General features: G+C 39.4%; 1 long non-coding RNA gene across 1 annotated transcript; it reads left to right on the plus strand.

Moving 5' to 3' along the window:
- Positions 1–84: 84 nt before the first annotated feature.
- LOC105726388 (uncharacterized) lies at positions 85–7,644 on the plus strand. Its single transcript, XR_010337596.1, has 2 exons — positions 85–164; positions 3,449–7,644. It is a non-coding gene; the product is annotated as an uncharacterized LOC105726388 (long non-coding RNA).
- Positions 7,645–15,526: the final 7,882 nt, after the last annotated feature.

Raw genomic sequence — 15,526 nt, forward strand, 5'->3', positions numbered from 1 at the left:
GATCCACAAAGGCCGGAAGCTGCCACGGGGGGCGGAAACCGGCCCCCGCGGCGGGCGCACTTCCGCAGCCTCTCCGGAAGAGGGTAGAGGGGCTTTCAACTCAGTAGTGTTTCCGCGCCCTACGCGAGAGTGAAGCTGAGGGCTCTCAGGCCCTCGGGTAAGAGGTACGGGTTTATCTTCCTCCTTTTCTTTACCCAGCCATTGTCCACACTTCCCCCGACCCTACGGGTGGTGGAGGCTTGTAGAACTGATCTGAAGACTGGGAAATCCCTTGCATCTCCATTCACTTTGGGTTCGGAGGTCCTTCCCAACTCCACGCTTAGTGGTGGCGAAGGGACTCCTTCTCAGGGGCCAGCCTGCTGGTTTCTGCTGGCAATTTCGCCATCCACGATTCTCTTGATGTTCTTTTTTATGCGCTTATGATATGATTATACATCAGACAGACCAGTTCAATGGAAAAACTATATAAAAAGAATAATTTAGTACATTAGCAAGATGTAAAATTAACACACTAAAATCAACGCCCTTCATATATGTGAATAGTCGATGATAACCAGTTACGAGATATAATGGAAGAGGATACCATATTTACAATAGTAACAAAAAAAGTAAAAATAGGAATAAACAAGAAATGAGCAAAACTTCTCTGGGGGAAGCTTTAAAACACTCCTAAATGGCCAAGTGTACATTACACAAATAGAAAGCAATATGCTGTTCTTGGAAAGACTCAAAGAGGTCAGTCCTTCCTAAATATGTATGCAACTATAGTATTCCAACAAAAATATCAACCAATATTGTTCTGGAATTAGATAACTTGATTATAAAGTTCAAGTGGGGACATAAGTAAGAATAGACAGGAAACCCATGAAAAAGAACAGTGGTGAGGGACAGCCTTTTCAGATACTGGAACATACACATATTATTTTAGTTTATTAACAGAGAAAGAATATACCAGAAATAGATGCAGGTATATAAGGATATTCAGTAAATGATGAAGGTGACATCACATATAAATGGCAAAATGAATCACTTAGAAGTTGTACTGGGATGACAACCATTTGGCAAACCTACACTGGATTTGTAATTCCCACCACACATCACAATCGAGATAAATTCTAAATGGATCTGAGATCTAAATGTAAAATATCCACCTATACATGTATTAGAAGAAAACATGAATAATAATTCTAATACTGGGAATGGGGAAACATTATCTAACCATATGACTCAGAATCCAAAAACCATACAAGTAACAAATCTGACTACATGAAATTAAAATGTATTGCTTGTCAAAAAAAATACCACAAGTAAAGAAAAAGGTTTGCAACATATAGAGAAAATGGCCAGAAGATAGTTGACAGAATAAAAATGCTAGCAGCCCTCAAACATCTGTAAAAATGTTCAACTTCACTCAAAATATGAACATACGAATTAAAAACTATGCTGAGTGAGGTACCATTAGTCATTAGATTGGCAATGGTCCAAAAGTTTGACAGTACACTCTACTCATGAGGAAAGGGATATTCCAGTGGGAATGCAAAATGGTACGACCCATAGTTGGGAAAAATAATACTGTACAGCAAAATTATATATGTAAGTTTACCCTTTGTTCCTGCAATACCACTTCCAGAAATCCATCTCAAAGATACTTTGACAAAAATATGAAGTGACGTACACACAAGATTAAATGGGATCAGGGGAGACCTGACTTTTAAAATGCTAAATATGAGGGAATGAAACTGAGAAATACTCAGGAGGATAAATGGATCAGGCCTTCGTCATTGACTATGTGGGGGTTAAGAGAACCAAAAAAAGCTTGGCATCATCAGAGGATGGTGGTCCCTCCACCAAGACCAGGGACACTAAATGACAGGTAGCATTTTGAGAAGAAATGTATGAGCTCAGCTTGGCCATGTTAAGCTTGAAATCCTGGAAAGCATCACACTGTAGATGTTGCTATTTGTTAATGGATTGGTTTAGGGATTTGTGGGTCTAGGAGTCATGAGAAAAGAGTTAGCTTGAGATCCATATTTTGGAGCCTTTTACCTTTCAGTAATTGTTAAAATGATTAAGATATCTCACGAAGTGTGTGGTGCTAAAAGACAGCCTAGGACAGATTTCTGGAGTGCCCTTTTGTAGACTCTTCTTTCAGGGCATCTGGGGAGAAGGGAGAGAGAGATCCCTCCTCATACCTTACCAGGGCTCAAATCTTATGTGAAGCCATACAACATCTCAGAAAACAACAGACACAGAGAAATTATTGGACAACAACTTGAATTCAACCTGGAAGTGAACCTCAAGCTCACTTTGGGGTTCTTTTCTAGGCATCTAGAAAGATTTTTGCAACTCAGTGTTTTCCAAGTTCCACTTGGCATGACTTACTGCAAGAAGCTGATATGAAAGTCTCACTTAAAAAGTCAGCTTGCACCAAGGATGATTGACTTGGCATAGTTCCCAGGGACATAGGTAAAACAGTCAACTTTTTGTCATAGATGCAGTGTAGCCACAAGAAAAGAGCATCTAAGCACAAAGAGAGCTTAAGACAGAGAGAACTCTGAGTAAAACCATTCTCCATCTTTTGACTCTGGAGAAACACAGGGATATAGAGACAAAGAGCAGACAAAAATGGATCTCCAGAATACCTTTATTTTAAATAATTTTTGTCTAATGTTATTACTAACACTTTTTGGCCATTTTACTAACCGAATAACTCTAACATTTAAAAAGGAGAACGTTTCTTGTGATATATTGGCAAGCCTTCTAACTGCCCTTAAAATCAAAAGGGAAAAAAAGCAGATGTTGAGATCTAGAGCTCAAAGAATAAGAGAAAAGGTAAAACTGTGATATCAGAAGCTCACTCTTACTTTGTGAACATGAAAGCATGTATAAACTTGATTGCTCATAATTGTGTCAGGTTTATTTACTGAGATTGAAAGGGGATGGAGACAGTTGAGAAATTATTTAGGAAAAGTTTCCAATAAAGGCTTATTTTTCCTTTGTATTTTAAATCTGAGGTGGATAAAGGTATTGTGGAAAATTAAAGATGGCTACAAATTCTTTGACATTTCTCATCAAGATGGTGGGGTCTCTGTCACTTTCCCTTGAATCTGAGTGGGTTAATGATTGATTTGACCAATAAAATACTGCGGGAAGTATTTCATTTACAGATTTGAAATCAGAAGCCAAAAGCAAAACAAAGTTTTATGATGTGAATTCTGTGAGCTTCAGAAAGTATGTAGTTGAGAACACAGGTACTTCAGAGAAAGCATATAGTGAGAACACAGGTAAATATATCAATAAAGGAAGAACTCTCAGGGTTCACGTGGATACAGTAGAATGTTTTGCTTCCTATCTACACCTCTAATCGGAGAGTCCATAACTAGCTGTTTTTTTAAAAAACCAAACAGTGTCTAATTGATGAACTACTGATATCATTTGTTTTTTGCAGGTCATCTCTCAGCTGTCTTTAAGAAATGTGCAACAGATTAAGAAAAAGTCTGAAAACTATTTCAATAGGTCCATGCTGGTAAGCAGAAACTGAGCCATGTAACTGGGTACAAATTGAATAAAACCTTGTTTTAAAAAGCGAGTTAAAAGAGTAAAAGTGAGTAAAAATTTAAGCTGCTCTCCCTCCCAGGGAGACAAAAGTAGGAGCTGAGAATAGTAACATAATCATACATTGAAGATTGTGACTTAAATTCGAATTGAATATTGTAGATATTCAATAGGCAATGTTTAGAGTAAACGAACAAAAAAACAACAAGAAAGCACTAGAACCAAATTGCTTAATGATGTGGAGGTGACCATTATGAGAAGCAGGGATAGCAAAGGTAGCCCTCAGGAGTACTGGGGCGTGTGTCAAATGATAAAGTAGATTTGTTGCTTTTCATCATAAAACCTGGTTTGCTATTTGATTTTTTTAAATATTATAAACCTTTCAGGGCATAGTGGTGTATAAAAAATTATAAGCTTGTCTTACTTTGATTAGAAAAAGACAGTAGCATGTTGGCAATTTTCATGGTTAAAAAGAAAGAGAGAGAGAGAAAGACAACAGCAAAAGAAACATTTAAGGGCAGTGGTGCATGCCTGTAATCCCAGCACTCTGGGAAGCCAAGGTGATAGGATCACTTGAGGCCAAGGAAGTTGAGGCTTGCAGTGAGCCACGATTGCACCACTGCACTGAAGCCTGGATGACAGAATGAGACTTTGTCCCCTAAAAAGGAAAATTAACATTTTGAGTATTTGTCAAAATGCAGATGCCCAAGGTGAACAATGCTCAAGGTGAATGATATGAACATATTAACAAAATAGTAAAATGTACCTATCCTAGAAGCATCCACCAGGCAGTTTTGTTGTTTAATGCAGATGGTTGCTTTGGAAGGGCTGGATGGTAATCTGAGTTACAGGTCCTCAGGGTCTTGAAATTCACAGATCACTAAGATCTCATGGCCCATCTACAACATCTGCTGTGTGTGTGTGTGTGTGTGTGTGTAGAAAATAGACTTTGATCTTTTGGTAAAACTGATATGTTTTGCATGACTTCTAAGGTGCCCTATAGGAAATTCCTCCCACTTTGAAGACTGTTGAGTTTCATGTAGGATTGAATAAAAGCATTGAGAATATGTGTATAAATAAAGGAAAGGAGAAAGGGAGAAAAATAGGGGAAGGTGGTAAACTGTCTACCACAAACAGTAAAAGGAACACTGTTGGGAGCTGCAGCAGTAGCTGATTTTGATGTCATGAGGAGAGAGTCAGGGTGACACAGAAGCAGAGCACCGGTTTAAGAGAAAGGGTCTGAATCTAAGAGATTTTGATATAGGACTGAACCTCACTTCTGGCACTTAATAACCGAGTGACTGTTTTATAAGATTTAAAGATTCTTTGATGAAGGGACACAACATACTGATGATGAAAAGCAGAACTTTGTTACTTACAGCTCCAAAAGAGAGAAGCCGCCATGCGGAACTACACAGAGTCGGACCCAGGGACAGAGTAAGGGCAAGCTGGAGCTGCAGAAGGCAGTGTATTCATGGCAAGCAGGAGGACTTAGCTTGGTTTCAGGGGCTCCCTTAGACTGGTTAATTTCATAGCCTCTGGGTCACAGGTGCTGTCCCTAGTTGTCTAGTACCTGTCCTCAGAGAATGAGGCCCTGATAAGGGAGGCATTTGTGGTGTGTGCACAGTGGCTTCAAAGAATGGGGGACCAATAAGTAAAGAGATTGGGATGGGGACTTAGCAAACTACCTGCAAAGGGAAATTGAAGAGTTGTTAGCCATCACTTTGAAACTGGGTCAAGACAGCATTTGTGAAATACGTCACAGCGACCTTGAACACATGACCACTCCACTAAGCTTCAGTTGCCTCCACTCTAAAACATTTCATGTGTGAAGTATCTACTACTAGTACCTAGCTATAATACGTTCACAGTAAATGGCATTTACAATAATACATTATAGACAACTTGCTTTGATGTCTGACACCAGTTTATTCAATTTCTTGGTCGATAATCTGTGTGATAACGATAATCTGGGTGATAAATAAGGTATTTACAGTAAAGGCAGATTTCCCACTTTAAAAGCAATCATAAAATCTTTGCTGACGTTTAATCAATATTGCTTACTATGCTGTTTTACGATAGTCTCAAATTTAAAAATAGTTTACTAAACTTACTACACAGTTTACACTGAAAAGGCTTTTCCTCCGGTTTGTACTCAGAGATGGTAAAACAGGCCTGTGTTCTGAAGTCTTTGCCATACTCATTGCAATAATAGTGCTCCTCTCCAGCACGGAAAGACTGGTGCTGGTTAAGGGCTAACAACTGGCAGGAGGCTTTCTAACATTCATTGCATTTATGGGGCCTCTCTCCAGTGCATGTATGCTTTTTTAATGTCTAAAACAGCTAGCGTTTGCACTTAAGGTCTTCCTACATTCTTCATATTTGTAGGATTGGTCTGCATACGTTTTCTAATGTTGGGTAAGTCCTGGGCTCAAGTGCTTCCCACAATCAGTACCTTTGAGGTATTTCACCCTTGAGGAGTGCGTGTTCTGATGTTTCACAAGACTTAGTAATTAGAGTCACTAGTCTCAATTTCATTATGCTCACAGAGCTTGTCCTTCAGAAACTCATTTCCGGGAAGGCTCCCGTTGTGACTCTTACTTTCTTATTGGGTATCTTCTTTCTCCTTTGAGTGAGCATTCTTAGTGCAGATGCTGGGTTGCCCATGGCAGTCCTATTTGCAGGATTTCTCCCCGTAGTGGATCTCTGCTGCTCTGTGTGGCCTGCTGTCTAACTGAAAGCTAACACTGAATACATTTAAAGAATTTTTTCCTCTAGTGGATCTCCTGAAGCCAAAAGAGGGATACGTTGTATAAAGAAGCTTTCCCACTGTCATGGCACTTACAAGCATTCTCTGCTGTATGAACTACCTGGTGCTGAATCAAGGCAGACTGATGAATCAAGGTTTTACTACACTGATTCCAACCAAAGCATTTCTCTTCCAAATGTTTTTTTAAGATCATCAAAATCTCTTGCATTCTGAGTAAAGCCTTTTCAACAAGTGTTTCTCACCTGTGTAAAGTCTCCAATGTCGACTAAAGACTGATTTTCAACTGATTTTCCACACCCATCACATTTTGGATTTTTCCTTCCTTTTGGATTGCCATTTGATGAATAAGGCCATTGTTTGATCTAAGGGTCTTCCCACACTCTTCATATACAGTGGATGGGGCTTAGAGTGTGCTTTCTTTGATGCTGAGCGAGGTCTGCATTTGGAGTAAAGCCTCCCCCATGTGGACCATGCTGCAAGGCTTTCTGTGTTCAGAGAAGCCTCTGATGCTGATTATGTACTAAATTCTAGATAAAGTTCGTTTTGGAGTCATTGAGTTTGACTTGTTTCTTAATCATGGAATGTACCTAACTTCTCCTTCAGCTTCTGTAAAATTTTCATTTGGGTCTGCCAGGTATGTCTCTGTGTGTTTCCCTTTCTTCATGTTTCTTGCTTTGGACGTATATTTCTGTATTTGCTTCTGGAATCACCATCTGAAGCTACAAGTAGATGAACTGGCCAAGGAAGAATATAAATTCAATGAGTACAATTTAGATTTATGAGCCAACTATTTTAGAATGTGAGTAACAGGGCTTCTGCATGTAGGAAAGGGAAGTGGTTAGCAAGAAGACTGATGAAGGTCACTAAAAAAATGCAAAGCAAAATAAGAAGCAAATCAAGATGTGTAGAAGGGACAAGATTTGAGAGCAAGAAGACTGTCTGAAACTTTTGCAGTGGCAAAGTGATGCATATGGGTAAGCAAAGAAATACGGACCAAGTATAAGAACTTTCGAATAGTAACCAGCAGTAAGAAGCAGGAAAGGACTGTTAATGATGATGATTTTAGGTTGAGTTATAATAATAATGGACACCATAAAAAGGGGATCACAGTAAATATGAGAATATGTGACAGAGACACTCTAGAAATAAGCAAGTCAAGGTTTAGTGGAAGCCTTGCTCCATTTGGGATCTTATTATCCTAAGTCAATAACTGATGGTGCCCTGGAATCTCTGTATATCCAAGACTTCTTAAAGAGATCCTTCTCATGAGCTTTGCTACTTGGTATAAGAAAGGAAATTAAAAATGTGTAATAAAAATATACTGTGGTTTTGGCATTTATTTAAATGTATAAACAACATAAAGAATATAATTTGGCCAGAGGCAGTGGCTTATTCCTGTAATCCCAGCCCTTTGGGAGGCCATGGTGGACAGATTGCTTCAACCCAGGAATTTGAGACCAGCCTGGGTAACATAGCAAGAACTTATCTCTGCAAAAACTACAAAAAAATTAGCCAGGAGTGGTGGCGCCCACCTGTATTCCACGGTGTATATTTACCATGTTTCCTTTATCCTACCACTGATGGACATCTAAGTTGATTCCATGTTTTTGCTATTGTGTATAGTGCTGTAATGAACATATGAGTGCATATATCTTTTTGGTAGAATGATTTATTTTTCTCTGGGTACATACCCAGCAGTGGGATTGCTGGGTTGAATGGCAGTTCTTTGAGAAATCACCAAACTGCTTTCCACAGTTGCTGAACTGTGTAAAAGCATTCCTTTTGCTCCTCAGCCTCACCAGCATCTCTTATTGTTTGACTTCTAAATAACAACCATTCTGACTGAGTGTAAGATGGTTCTCACTGTGTTTTCTATTTGCATTTCTCTGATGATTAGTGATCTTTCACATTTTTTCATGTTTGCATGTCTTCTTTTGAGATATGTCATGTGTTTTGACCAAATTTTAACGGGATTTTTTTTGCTTGTTGAATTGTTTGAGTTCCTTATAAATTCTGCATATCAGATCTTTGCTGGATGCAGTTTGCAAGTATTTTTTTTTTCTCATTCTGTAGGCTATTTACTGTTGATAATTTATTTTACTGTGAAGAAGCTCTTTAATTAGGTCCCATTTGTCAATTTTCATTTTTGTTGAGATTGCTTTTAAGGACTTAGTCATAAATTCTTTCCCAAGGCTGATGTCCAGAATGGCATTTCCTAGGTTTTCTTCTAGGATTCTTATAGTTTGCAGTCTTACTTTTAAATCTTTAATCCATCTTCATATATATATATATATATATATATATATATGTATGTATGTATATATATGTAAAACTGCATTTTAGGTTCTGGGGTACATGTAAAGAACATGCAGGATTGTTGCATAGGTACATACATGGCAATGTGGTTTGCTGCCTCCATCCCCATCACCTATATCTGGCATTTCTCCCCATGTTATCCCTCCCCAACTCCCTACCCCTCACTGTCCCTCCCCTAGTCCCCCACCGACAGACCTCAGTGTGTGATACTCCCCTCCCTGTGTCCATGTGTTCTCATTGTTCAACACCCGCCTACCATTGAGAACATGCAGTGCTTGATTCTCTGTTCTTGTGTCAGTTTGCTGAGAATGATGGTTTCCAGGTTCATGCATGTCCCTACAAAGGACACAAACTCATTGTTTTTTATGGCTGCATAGTATTCCATGGTGTATATGTGCCACTTTTTCCCTGTCCAGTCTATCATTGATGGGCATTTGGGTTGGCTCCAAGTCTTTGCTATTGTACACAGGGCTGCACTGAATATATGTGTGCATGTGTCCTTATAATAGAACTATTTATAATCCTTTGGATATATACCCAGTAATGGGATTGCTGGGTCAAATGGAATTTCTATTTCTAGGTCCTTGAGGAATCGCCAGACTATCTTCCACAATGGTTGAACTAATTTACACTCCCACCAACAGTGTAAAAGTGTTCCTATTTCTCCACATCCTCTCCAGCATCTGTTTTCTCCAGATTTTTTAATGATTGCCATTCTAACTTGCATGAGATGGTATCTCAGTGTAGTTTTGATTTGCATTTCTTTAATGACCAGTGATGAGCATTTTTTCATGTTTGTTGGCCTCATATATGTCTTCTTTTGAAAAGTGGCTGTTCATATCCTTCACTCACTTTTGAATGGGTTTGTTTTTTCCTTGTAAATCTGTTTTAGTTCTTTGTAGATTTTGGATATAAGTCCTTTGTCAGATGGGTAGATTGCAAAATTTTTTTCCCATTCTGTTGGTTGCTGGTTCACTCTAATGAGTGTTTCTTTTGCTGTGCAGAAGCTGTGGAGTTTAATTAGATCCCATTTGTCTATTTTGGCTTTTGTTGCCAATGCTTTTGGTGTTTTAGTCATGAAGTCCTTGCCTATGCTTATGTTCTGAATGGTTTTGCCTAGGTTTTCTTCTAAGGTTTTTATGGTGTTAGGTCTTATGTTTAAGGCTTTAATCCATCGGGAGTTAAGTTTAGTGTAAGGTGTCAGGAAGGGGTCCAGTTTCTGCTTTCTGCACATGGCTAGCCAGTTTTCCCAACACCATTTATTAAACAAGGAATCCTTTTCCCATTGCTTGTTTTTGTCAGGTTTGTCAAAGATCACATGTTTGTAGATGTGTGGCATTGCCTCTGAGGCCTCTGTTCTGTTCCATTGGTCTATATCTCTGTTTTGGTACCAGTACCATGCTGTTTTGATTACTGTAGCCGTGTATTATAGTTTGAAGTCAGGTAGCATGATGCCTCCAGCTTTGTTCTTTTTGCTTAGAATTGACTTGGCTATGTGGGCTCTCTTTTGGTTCCATATGAAGTTTAAGGTGTTTTTTTCCAGTTCTGTGAAGAAGTTTATTGGTAGCTTGATGGGGGTAGCATTGAATCTGTAAATTACTTTGGGCAGTTTGGCCATTTTCACAATATTGATTCTTCCTAACCATGAACATGGAATGTTTCTCCATCTGTTTGTGTCCTCTCTTATTTCATTGAGCAGTGGTTTGTGGTACTCCTTGAAGAGGTCCTTTTCATCCTTTGTTAGTTGTATTCCTAGGTATTTTGTTCTCTTTGTAGCAATTGTGAATGGCAGTTTGTTCTTGATTTGGCTCTCTTTAAGTCTGTTATTGGTGTATAGGAATGCTTGTGATTTTTGCACATTGATTTTGTATCCTGAGACTTTGCTGAAGTTGCTTATCAGTTTCAGGAGATTTTGGACTGAGACGATAGGGTCTTCTAAATATACAATCATGTCATCTGCAAATAGAGACAATTTGACTTCCTCCTTTCCTAATTGAATACGCTTTATTTCTTTTTCTTGCCTGATTGCTCTGGCCAGAACTTCCAATACTATACTGAATAGGAGTAGTGAGAGAGGGCATCCTTGTCTAGTGCCAGATTTCAAAGGGAATGCTTCCAGTTTTTGTCTATTCAGTATGATATTGGCTGTGGGTTTATCGTAAATAGTTTTTATTATTTTGAGATATGTTCCGTCGATACCTAGTTTATTGAGAGTTTTTAGCATAAAGCGTTGTTGAATTTTGTCGAAGGTTTTCTCTGCATCTATTGAGATAATCATGTAGTTTTTGTCTTTGGTTCTGTTTATGTGGTGAATTACGTTTATAGACTTGCGTATGTTGAACCAGCCTTGCATCTCCAGGATGAAGCCTATTTAATTGTGATGGATAAGCTTTTTGATGTGCTGTTGCAATTGCTTTGCCAGTATTTTATTGAAGATTTTTGCATCTATGTTCATCATGGATATTGGCCTGAAGTTTTATTTTCTTGTTGAGTCTCTTTAGGTTTTGGTATCAGGATGATGTTGGTTTCATAAAATGATTTCAGGAGGATTCCCTTTTTTTGGATTGTTTGGAATAGTTTCTGAAGGAGTGGTACCAGCTCCTCTTTGTATGTCTGGTAGAATTTGGCTGTGGACCCATCTGGACCTGGGCTTTTTTTGGTTGGTAAGCTATTAATTGCTGCATCAACCTCAGCCCTTGTTATTGGTCTATTCAGGGTTTTGACTTCTTCCTGGTTTAGGCTTGGGAGGGTGTAAGTGTCCAGGGATTTATCCATTTCTTCCAGGTTTACTGGTTTATGTGCATAGAGTTGTTCATAATAATCTCTGATGATGGTTTGCATTTCTGTGGAATCTGTGGTGATATCCCCTTTATCGTTTTTTATTGCATTTATTTGATTCTTCTCTCTTTTCCTTTTTATTAATCTGGCTAATGGTCTATTTTGTTGATCTTTTCAAAAAACCAGCTCCTGGATTTATTGATTTTTTGAAGGGTTTTTGTGTCTCTATCTCCTTCAGTTCTGCTCTGATTTTAGTTATTTCTTGTCTTCTGCTAGCTTTTGAGTTTTTTTGATCTTGCTCCTCTAGCTCTTTCAATTTTGATGATAGGGTGTCAGTTTTAGATATTTTCTCACTTCTCATGTGGGCATTTATTGCTATAAATTTTCCTCTAGACACTGCTTTAAATGTGTCCCAGAGATTCTGGTACATTTGTCTTCGTTCTCGTTGGTTTCGAAGAACATCTTTATTTCTGCCTTAATTTCATTGTTTATCCAGTCAACATTCAAGAGCCAGTTGTTCAGTTTCCATGAAGTTGTGTGGTTCTGAGTTAGTTTCTGAATTCTGAGTTCTAATTTGATTGCACTGTGGTCTGAGAGACTGTTATGATTTCCATTCTTTTGCATTTGCTGAGGAGTGATTTACTTCCAATTATGTGGTCAGTTTTAGAGTAGGTGTGATGTCATGCTGAGAAGAATGTATATTCTGTGGATTTGGGGTGGAGAGTTCTGTAAATGTCTGTTAGGTTTTCTTGGTTCAGGTCTGAGTTCAAGTCTTGGATATCCTTGTTAATCTGTTTCATTCATCTGTCTAATATTGACAGTGGAGTGTTAAATTCTCCCACTATTATTGTGTCGGAATCTAAGTCTCTTTATTGGCCATTAAGAATTTGCTTTATGTATCTGGGTGCTCCTGTATTGGGTGCATATATATTTAGGATCATTAGCTCTTCTTGTTGCATTGATCCTTTTACCATTATGTAATGCCCTTCTTTGTCTTTTTTGATCTTTGTTGGTTTAAAGTCTATTTTATCAGAGACTAGGACTGCAACTCCTGCTTTTTTTTTGCTCTCCATTTGCTTGGTAGATCTTCCTCCATCCCTTTATTTTGAGCCTATGTGTATCCTTGCATGTGAGATGGGTTTCCTGGATACAGCACACTGATGGATTTTGACTTTTTATCCAATTTTCCAGTCTGTGTCTTTTGATTGGGGCATTTAGCCCATTTACATTTAAGGTTAATATTGTTATGTGTGAATTTGATCCTGCCATTTTGATGCTAGCTGGTTGTTTTGCCCATTAGTTGATGTGGTTTCTTCACTGTGTTGATGCTCTTTACCATTTGGTACGTTTTTGGAGTGGCTGGTACTGGTTGTTCCTTTCTATGTTTAGTGCTTCTTTCAGGAGCTCTTGTAAAGCAGGCCTGGTGGTGATGAAATCTCTGAGCAATTGCTTGTTCAATTAATCCTTCACTTATGAAGCTTAGTTTGGCTGGATATGAAATTCTAGGTGGAAAGTTCTTTTCTTTAAGGATGTTGAATATTGGCCCCCACTCTCTTCTGGCTTGAAGGGTTTCTTCTGAGAGATCCGCTGTGAGTCTGATGGGCTTCCCTTTGTGGGTAACTCGACCTTTCTTTCTGGCTACCCTTAGCATTTTTTCCTTCATTTCAACTCTGGTGAATCTGACGATTATGTGCCTTGGGGTTGCTCTCCTTGAGGAATATCTTTGTGGTGTTCTCTGTATTTCCTGGACTTGAATGTTGGCCTGCCTTGCTAGGTGGGGAAGTTCTCTTGTATAATATCCTGAAGAGCGTTTTCCAGCTTGGTTTCATTCTCTCCGTGACATTCAGGTACACCTATCAAATGTAGGTTAGGTCTTTTCACATAATCCTATATTTCTTGGAGGCTTTCTTCATTTCTTTTTACTCTTTTTTCTCTAAACTTGCCTTCTCATTTTATTTCATTGAGTTGATCTTCAGTCTGTGATATCCTTTCTTCTGCTTGGTCAATTCGGCTATTGAAACTTGTGTATGATTTGTGAAGTTCTCGTGTTGTGTTTTTCAGCTCCATCAATTCATTTATATTCCTCTCTAAGCTGTTTATTCTAGTTAGCATTTTGTCAAACCTTTTTTCAAGGTTCTTAGTTTCTTTGCATTGGGTTAGAACATGATCTTTTAGCTCAGAGAAGTTTGTTATTACCCACCTTCTGAAGCCTGTTTCTGTCAATTCATCAGACTCATTCTCCATCCAGCCTTGTTGCCTTGCTGGTGAGGAGTTGTGATCCTTTGGAGGAGGAGAAGCGTTCTGGTTTTGGATGTTTTCATCCTTTTTGTACTGGTTTCTTCCCATCTTTATGGATCTGTCTTCCTGTGGTCTTTGTGGTTGGTGACTTTCAGATGGAGTCTCTGAGTGGACATCCTTTTTGTTGCTGATGAAGTTATTTCTTTCTGTTTCTTAGTTTTCCTTCTAACAGTCAGGCCCCCCCTGCTGCAGGACTGCTGGAGGTCCACTCCAGACCCTGCTTGCCTGGGGATCACCTGCGGTGGCTGCTGAACAGTAAGGGTTGCTGCCAGTTTCTTCTTCCGTTATCTTTTTCCCAGAAGGATACCCTCCAAATGTCAGCCTGAGGTCTCCTTTATGTGGTGTCTCTTTGGTTATATGGGGTCAGGGAGCTGCTTGAGGAAACAGTCTGTACCTTATAGGAGCTCAAGTGCTGAGCTGGGAGCTCTGTTGTTCTGTTCAGAGCTGTGGGGCAGGTATGTTTAAGTCTGCTGCAGCGGAACTCATAACTGCCTTTTTTTTCCCAGGTGCTCTGTCCTGGGAAGGTGGGGCTTTATTTATAGGTTCCTGTCATTCTGCTGCCTTTTTTCAGAGATGCATGCCCATTGAGGAGGTAGCCTCATCACAGTCTGCCAGCAGAGGCGTTGCTGAGCTGCTGTGGGCTCTACCCGGCTGCTGTGTGAACGTCCTTGTAGTTTTGTTTATAGGGGTATAGTTAGAACTGCCTCGGTAATGGCTGTATGCCTCAGTAATGGTGGACTGTCTCTGTAATGGCGGACTGCCTCAGTAATGGCAGATTGCCTCAGTAATGGCGGACTGTCTCGGTAATGGCTGTATGCCTCAGTAATGGTGGACTGTCTCTGTAATGGCAGACTGCCTCAGTAATGGCAGATTGCCTCAGTAATGGCGGACTGCCTCCGTAGTGGTGGACTGTCTCAGTAATGGTGGACACCCTTCCCCTGGGACAGTCCAGCTGTGCTTGCCGTGAAACTCTCAGTCCAGAGTGTTTCAGATTGCTGGTCTTTGTGGGGGTGGGACCAGCCAAGCCAGATCACCTGGGCCCTGTTTCAGCCCCCCTTTTTTCAGTTGAACGAGCGACTCTGTCTCCCAGGCATTCCAGTTGCCAGTTGAAATGGCGCCTGGATTTGTGTGAGTTTTTGTGCAGAGACCTGCTGTGCTGGCTGAAACAGCCATGCTGGAGACTCGTGGCACTTTTCTGCCCAGGAATCTCCTGGTCTGTGGTCAGTAAAAGTTTGTTTGGAAATGTGGTGATTGCTCACCCTCTGCATTTTTGCTGGGAACTGCAATCCAGAGCTGTTCCTATTCGGCTATCTTCTAATCCATCTTTAATTAATTTTTATATGTGATGAAATGTAGGGATCCAGTTTCATTCTTCTGCATATGGCTAGCCAACTATCTCAGCACCATTTATAAATAAGCACCTGTTGCTTATTTTTGTTCTTTGTCAAAGATCAGATGACTGTAGGTATGTGACCTTATTTCTGGGTTCTCTATTTTGATCTGCTAGTCTCTGTGTTTGCTTTTATGTCAGCACCATGCTGTGTTGGTTATTTTAGTCTTACAGTATAGTTTGAAGTCAAGTAATGTGATGGCCCCAGATTTGTTCTTTTTGCTTAGGATTGCTTTGGCCATTTTGATTATTTTTTTCTTCCATATGAATTTTAGAATAGTTTTTTTCTAATTGTGTGAAAAATGACATTGGTAATTTAACAGGAATAGTGTTGAATCTATAGATTGCTTTGGCTAGTACAGTCATTTTAGTGATATTGATTATTTCAATCCATGAGCAGGAAATGTTTTTCCATTTGT

Source organism: Aotus nancymaae, unplaced genomic scaffold, assembly GCF_030222135.1.
Source record: "Aotus nancymaae isolate 86718 unplaced genomic scaffold, 86718_ANA_hifiasm-v0.15.2.pri h1tg000051l, whole genome shotgun sequence".
Taxonomy (NCBI): Eukaryota; Metazoa; Chordata; class Mammalia; order Primates; family Aotidae; genus Aotus; species Aotus nancymaae.